This window comes from Erinaceus europaeus, chromosome 5 (genome assembly GCF_950295315.1).
Source record: "Erinaceus europaeus chromosome 5, mEriEur2.1, whole genome shotgun sequence".
NCBI lineage: Eukaryota > Metazoa > Chordata > Mammalia > Eulipotyphla > Erinaceidae > Erinaceus > Erinaceus europaeus.
Window position 1 is genome coordinate 126,785,283 of NC_080166.1, and position 6,216 is coordinate 126,791,498.

General features: G+C 47.5%; 1 long non-coding RNA gene across 1 annotated transcript in view; it reads right to left on the minus strand.

The window, feature by feature from the left end:
- The window catches only part of LOC132538655 (uncharacterized), a 75,474-nt gene extending 70,083 nt beyond the window's left edge, over positions 1-5,391 (minus strand). The window contains exon 1 of the long non-coding RNA XR_009550018.1: positions 5,053-5,391. This is a non-coding gene — a long non-coding RNA (uncharacterized LOC132538655). The remainder of the gene's footprint in view (positions 1-5,052) is intronic.
- Between the last annotated feature and the right edge of the window lie 825 nt (positions 5,392-6,216).

Below are 6,216 nucleotides of genomic sequence, written 5' to 3' on the forward strand. Positions count from 1 at the left end.
CCACCCCACCCCACCCTGCTGTAGAAGCTCCTCGGAGGGACAGGGACGGGCTTGCCTGAGAGATGCTGGGAATCTTTGAGACCTGCCCTTCTGCCTGCCCAGACTCATCTCTCTAAAGAATTCTTTCATTTTGGCTAATCCTCAATCTCCCCTCTGGGCTCTTGCCCCAAATGGCTCCCATACTGCTCCAGGCTTGTCTGCAACCCTGGGCATGCACTAGGCTTGAAGTTAGAATCAACAGACCAAAATCGCTGGGGGGAAAAAAAAAGAAAAAAGAAAAAAAAACTTTGCATTTAAAAAGGCAGACCCAGTGACTAAAAGACCTCTGCTTTTAAGAACAAAATGGAACTTTCCAGAATCTGGGGTTGGGGTTCCTTTTGCCTTCTAAGGGGCTTCTAGGGCGCCTCCAGTGGGAAGAAAGCCTAAGATTTCCTTTCTGTGAGAGGCTATTTAAAGCTCTGCAGGTGGCTTGTACCCATCGCACAGTCATGTTGGGCCTGCTGAGTCCAGGAGACTTATTGTTTAGATGGTTCCTAATTTTTAATAGCATCCCCATGTGTCTATCACTCGGCTCGCATCTCACTGGGCTATACTATGTGCACATACTTACACTGAGAAATACAACAGACAGTGGAAGGCACTCACAGATACTCAAACCTGCCTTCTCCCGTCCATTTACAAGGTGACATTCTGGGCAACCGTAAGAAGTTCTCCTTCAAGTCTTTGGAAAGTGTGTGTGTGTGTGCGCGTGTGTGTGTGTGTGTGTGTGTGTGTGTGTGTGTGTTCTCCACACACAGTCAGAGATCCACGTAATTAACTTGTTCTAAACCAAATAGCAAAAAGCCAGGGAAGCCCAGAGGTGTTTAATAAGCACCTGTTGATGGATTGATGGGAGTACACCCACCGGCCGATGATTTCCTGACAATGTGTCCTTTGTGAGAGCGAAGGTAAACCAGGTCCACTCTTCACACCAAGCCCCAGAGGACCAGCGGAAAACCTGACTAAGGAAGGGCCTCATCACAGAACAAAACCACCAGCCCTGACCTTGAGGGCTTGGGGACAAGATGGGGGGGAGGGGAAGGGGACAGATGGACAGGACGGACTGACAGGGACTTCAGCCCCAGCTAAACAAACTGCACAGGCCTGGGGCTGAGCCAGTCAGCAGCCATCAGACCTCCTTCCTGGGGACATGAGTGCAGCTCCAACTAATACTGTGCGCATGGTATCAAGAAGTAAAATATATATATATATATATAGAGAGAGAGAGAGAGAGAGAGAGAGAGAAATGCAAACATTGTAACCACCCAGCCAAGTCTCACTGCCTCCTTGTGTGTGTGTGTAGTGTAGACAGAAATCTCCAGCTCTGCCCCTCAGAACACAGGGCGGTTCTTTCTATCTGTGCCTCTTTTTCCAGGCCCACCATTCCAAAAAGGATCCCACCCACCCTCGCTTTCTCTTTTTCCTCCTGGGGCTGGGCTGGGCCAGGTGTCTTCTGCCCTATCCAGCTCTGAACTCTCCTGGCCTGACCTGAGGCCTCTCTCCCTTGACTTTGTCACTTGCTGACTCTGCTGATTCATTTCTCCCTCCAGCCCTGGAACACAGCTCACTTCCACTGCCCGCCTGCCTCCTGGAGTCCTCAGGTTCCTCTCTGCCTGGTATAACTGTGCCAACTATTTCTCAGCCTGCCTCTTTTCTTGTACAACAGTGCCTGGAAGCATCTGAGACCCACCCCACCCCCACCCCCACCCCCACCCTGCCCACCGACTTGCAACAATCTCCCCCTCTTGTACTAACTAGCACCACCACCTGTTTACTCATCAGAGTCCTTGATCCCTTGCAAGGCTACCCACCTCCTCCTATGCCGATAATGTCGTAAACTGTAAACAGACCAATATGCCTTCCTCCCCATTCTCAATCTCTCTCTCTCTCCCTCTCTCTCTCTCTTTCTATCTCTCTCATTATCAGCAAGAAAGTGCAAGAGGAAAAACAAACAAACAAAAAAAAAGCAAGCAAGACTTGAATCTCCTCAGTGGAGCAGAAGGAATTCTCTCTCGGGCTAATTCTCTCTCGGGCTCCTCCACATTGAAAGCTTCCTCTCCCAAACCTTGCTTGCAATTTCTGAGAACCTGAGCCTGGATTTCTATGGCACCCCCCCCTCCCTGCCCACAATGCCCCCCCCCCCAAGCACCGGACTGGCTGGAAGCCATGTGATATTGATTTGTTTTCACCATGGCAACAGCAAATTAAAACAACTAGCAGGGAGAAGGCAGACTGGTAACCAGGAAAGCCTATTTCACAAATCCATTTTTTTTCTTCTCTCTCTCTCTCTCTGATCCTCCTCTTTTCTCCCTTACTCGCTTCACTTCCACAAATTGAATGCAAGAGGCGAAGCAAAAAATAGCATTGAATGCCTGGAGCACACAATCAGGCCTGGGTCTGAAATAGTCCTGGGTGCCTGGCTTATAGTTCAATACCGAGATCAATGGGGGCGGTGCCAACAGCAGTGCTGTGATATCTTTGGAAATGTTACTTTATTGTCAGAAGGCTAGATCACCGGAGAAAATCCGCAGGAGCAGCCAGTTCCTCTCCCCCCAGAAGAGGAAAGAGCTGACTTTTCTAGTTGAAAAAAACAGCCTGAAAACATTCACCATCAATCTCACCAATATACCAAGGTCTTCTCCCTTTGCACTGTAAATAGTCCATTAAGTGAAAAGAAAAACAACTTTAAAAAAACAGACCAAAACAAGGTTAAGGCCTCTTGAAACGGTAGGGCTGTGATGGGAAGATAGCAAGTATTATCCAATTGTGCTGAGAGAGAGAGAGAGAGAGAGAGAGAGGGAGAGAAACCGAAGCTTATGACGCTGGTGCTTACCATGCTGGTGCTTACAACGACACAGGTAAAAATTAGAATCAGGACCTCCCTAAAACTCCAGTGGGTGCTGATGGAAATAAGCTCTTAAAAGGCTCCTAAAATGGACAAGGAGCCCCCCCCCCCCCCGACCCCTGATCTCTGGAACTCAGGCTGCCACCTGTGACCCGGAGGGTCAACAGCCCACAATAAGGGACTTCCCTTCCCTCAGTCCATCTGCACAAGGACACGCTGCTCTTTATACAGAAGCAGCTGTTGCCACCATCATCACAACCAGCCCTGAACTTGGCAGTAGAGCCTGGGTCCTCAAGACGGATTGGGGGCTGGGGGCTGGGGGTGGGGGTGGGGGGCTGGGCAGAAAGTCGCAAGCCCCCTCTGTACAGGTGGCAGTGCCTGGCTGTACCAAGGGGAAGTTGAAGTAAAGCTACCAGCACCTGCCAGCACAGGTCAGAATGCATAAGAGACTCGAGCCAGGTAGGAGAAATGCCCTATTTATGCGGGCAATTCAAAGGACGCGATCGAATTTGAAGCTCTAATTCAAGACCCGCCAAGTAGAGGGGAGGAATGAGACAGTGGCTGGCCAGGGCAGAAAGCAATACTCCTCTCCAAGAGCCCAAATAAAAAGAACACACAGCAGAAATAGTTGGAGGATAACGTCAGAAGTTCTGGGCTAGTGTCCTGCTCTTCTCCTTGAAAGTAAAAACAGTATGTCTAGAAGAATCTATGTGGCATTGCCCTGATTTACGAGAGCTGGCTGCTGGGACTCCTTCCAATACAGGCAGGGGAGCTGCTGAGACTTGGTCTCCTTGAAAGATTCTAAGAATGCCATTCTTTCATTTATTTTATTTTTTTACTTTATTTTTCAAAAGAAAAAAAAACAAAACATTGATTGCACAAAGGACAGTGACGGTTCCATTTCACCTTTGCCTTTTCAAAGGACAGCAATTTTTTTCCCCCGAAAGAATGTTCACGGTGGTGGTTGATGGTGGTAGTGGTGGTGGCTGGTGGTTAGGCAAGTCTGATTTTTATTTTTCTTGCTTCAGTACTTGCTAACTATTCTAAAAATGTTACACATTTATTGTAAACACATGCTTCCCAGGCCTAACAAAAAGGCACAGTTTCCTGATGCCTGGCAGAAATTTAAAACGGAAAAAAGGAGCAGAAAGAATGCTTTTAATAAATATATCCTTCCCTTCTCTGGGGCTAAGCGTGTTAAAAATAAATCTCTTCCCCATCATTTCTCACTGCTGCTTCTCAGTAAGGAAAGTTGATCTGGTTGGGCATAGTGAAAGCACAGCTTTAAAAGCTAGCCTGCCCTCATTAAATTATTCTGCTGGCTGTGTGTTCTCATTAAAAATGCATAAAGATCAGATAATTGCAGTAAGCATTATTAACCCAGCTTTACTTTTGAATATAATGCTTCCACTTTTAAGCCGGAAACAAAGGCTCAGACATACCAGAAAAAGAAATGTAAACATTAAACTACAGTACTGAAAACTTGTCAGAAAGCTACCACCTCTTAGCTGGTTTGTTTTAAAAAAAAAAAAAATGTGCTTTTGAAAGTCCATTACAGTCCTGGCATTGTAAAACTAAGGTAGGTCTCGAATTTCGAATAAACACACCTACTGGGGGTTGAACATTCCAGTGGCGGGTATGTTACCACGAAGTTTCTTGTTCCTTTTCCTTAATTACAAGTCGGTTTCCACAGAGTAGAATGCATGTAAACTTTATTTATCGCGGAGCCAACTAAGGCAGTCTGAAAATGGTCTCCAACCAGAGGCACAAAAATCAGAATGCGCCCAAGGGCTCAAATGGTTTCTACTGAATAATAAATGGATCTAGTCTTTGAATTAAAAAAAAAAAAAAAAAAAAAAAAAAAGCTCGTTTTTCAAGCCTCACCCTCAACAAGCCGCACAGATTCAAGCTTTGCCATTTCTTTTACTGGAATCACAAATGTTACGTAAAACTCCAGGGTCCCCCGCCTGCAAGTATTATCCGTAGATTTGAATTAGTGGAATCCAGTTTCCCTGGCTTCCCCCAACAGCATACAAGGAATGCTGCAACACTGCAGCAAACTCTTTAAACATTCAGGGAGGGAGGGGGAAAAAAAAAAAAAAGGAGAAGGAGAAGGAGAAAGAGGAGAAGGAGGAAATAAAAAGGGGGGGGGTGGGGGAGTCTCCTACCTTGTTTAGCTCAGTCTTCCTGCCCACTTACAGTAACCCCAAGAACAAGTGGCAGAATCCAGTCTCGGCTGCATCATGAGGGTGAAATTTCCATGTAAAATATTTCTCCTGCCCTGCTTATTGTACTCGGGGAGCCGTCTGCCGGATCTGGAAAATTTTTGCCTTCAGATGATGAAGCAAAGACAGTCTAAACTCTGTTGCTGTAAGCTGCAGCCCTTCCTTCCAACAAATCCCTCCCCGCCTGGGCCAGCCAATCCCGGGCCAGCTCGTCAGCCCTACTGGGCTGAAACTGGGCCCTAATAGGATGAGTGACAGGGCAACACAGCACTTGCAGTGCGTGCAAACAGTGCATCCGTACTGATGAAAGAGGAATTTCCCTCTCCCAAGAAAGCAACCCTAGCACCAAGACAAAGTGGCACGTAATTGGCAGAGCAGAGGAGGGAGGGGGGGGGGGGAGAAGGGAGAGACAGAGCAGGGAGAGGGAGAGGGAGAGAGAAAGAAAGAGAGGGGGGAGGATGGTAGTTTAAGAAAACACACTTGAAGACAGGCAGCCTAGAGCTTGGGGCTGCAGTGAAAATACTTTGCAAAACACAAAACTGCAGATTCCAAAGACATCCAGGGTTGGGCATGAAACTGGAGTCATTCTCCCCCCACCCCCACGCCCACCCCCACCCCCACCCCGCCCTTGGCAGGGCAGCTATACACAGTGTATTCTTATTTTTCTTTTCTGTTTAAAAGGGGCGGGGGGGGTGGTGAGGGGGGAAGGGAACCACCAGTTCAGTGTCTGCCATGGAAATCAATATCTTGCAAAAACATTTACATATGATTTCCATTAGTGAGGACCAATGTGTTAGCCTGAGTGCTCACTGAAATCAAAACATGCCTCTCTCCCCAACACACACACACACACACACACACACACACACACCACTGTTTTCCTGTCCAACATCTGCTTTTGGAGAGTGGTTAATTACGGGAGCCCACAGATCTTTCCTTGAAGTTTTCAGACCTCTGGGAAGGGCCACCGGGGAATTCTGAACAATAAAGTCGATATCTATCCATTCCCCTTTTGTCCTCTGCGCCTGGAGAGGCTGAAGTGTGATCTCACCATCTCAAGGAGCCTTGTATCAATACTGCACTGGCCCGAGATGCCCTTCGGGAAGC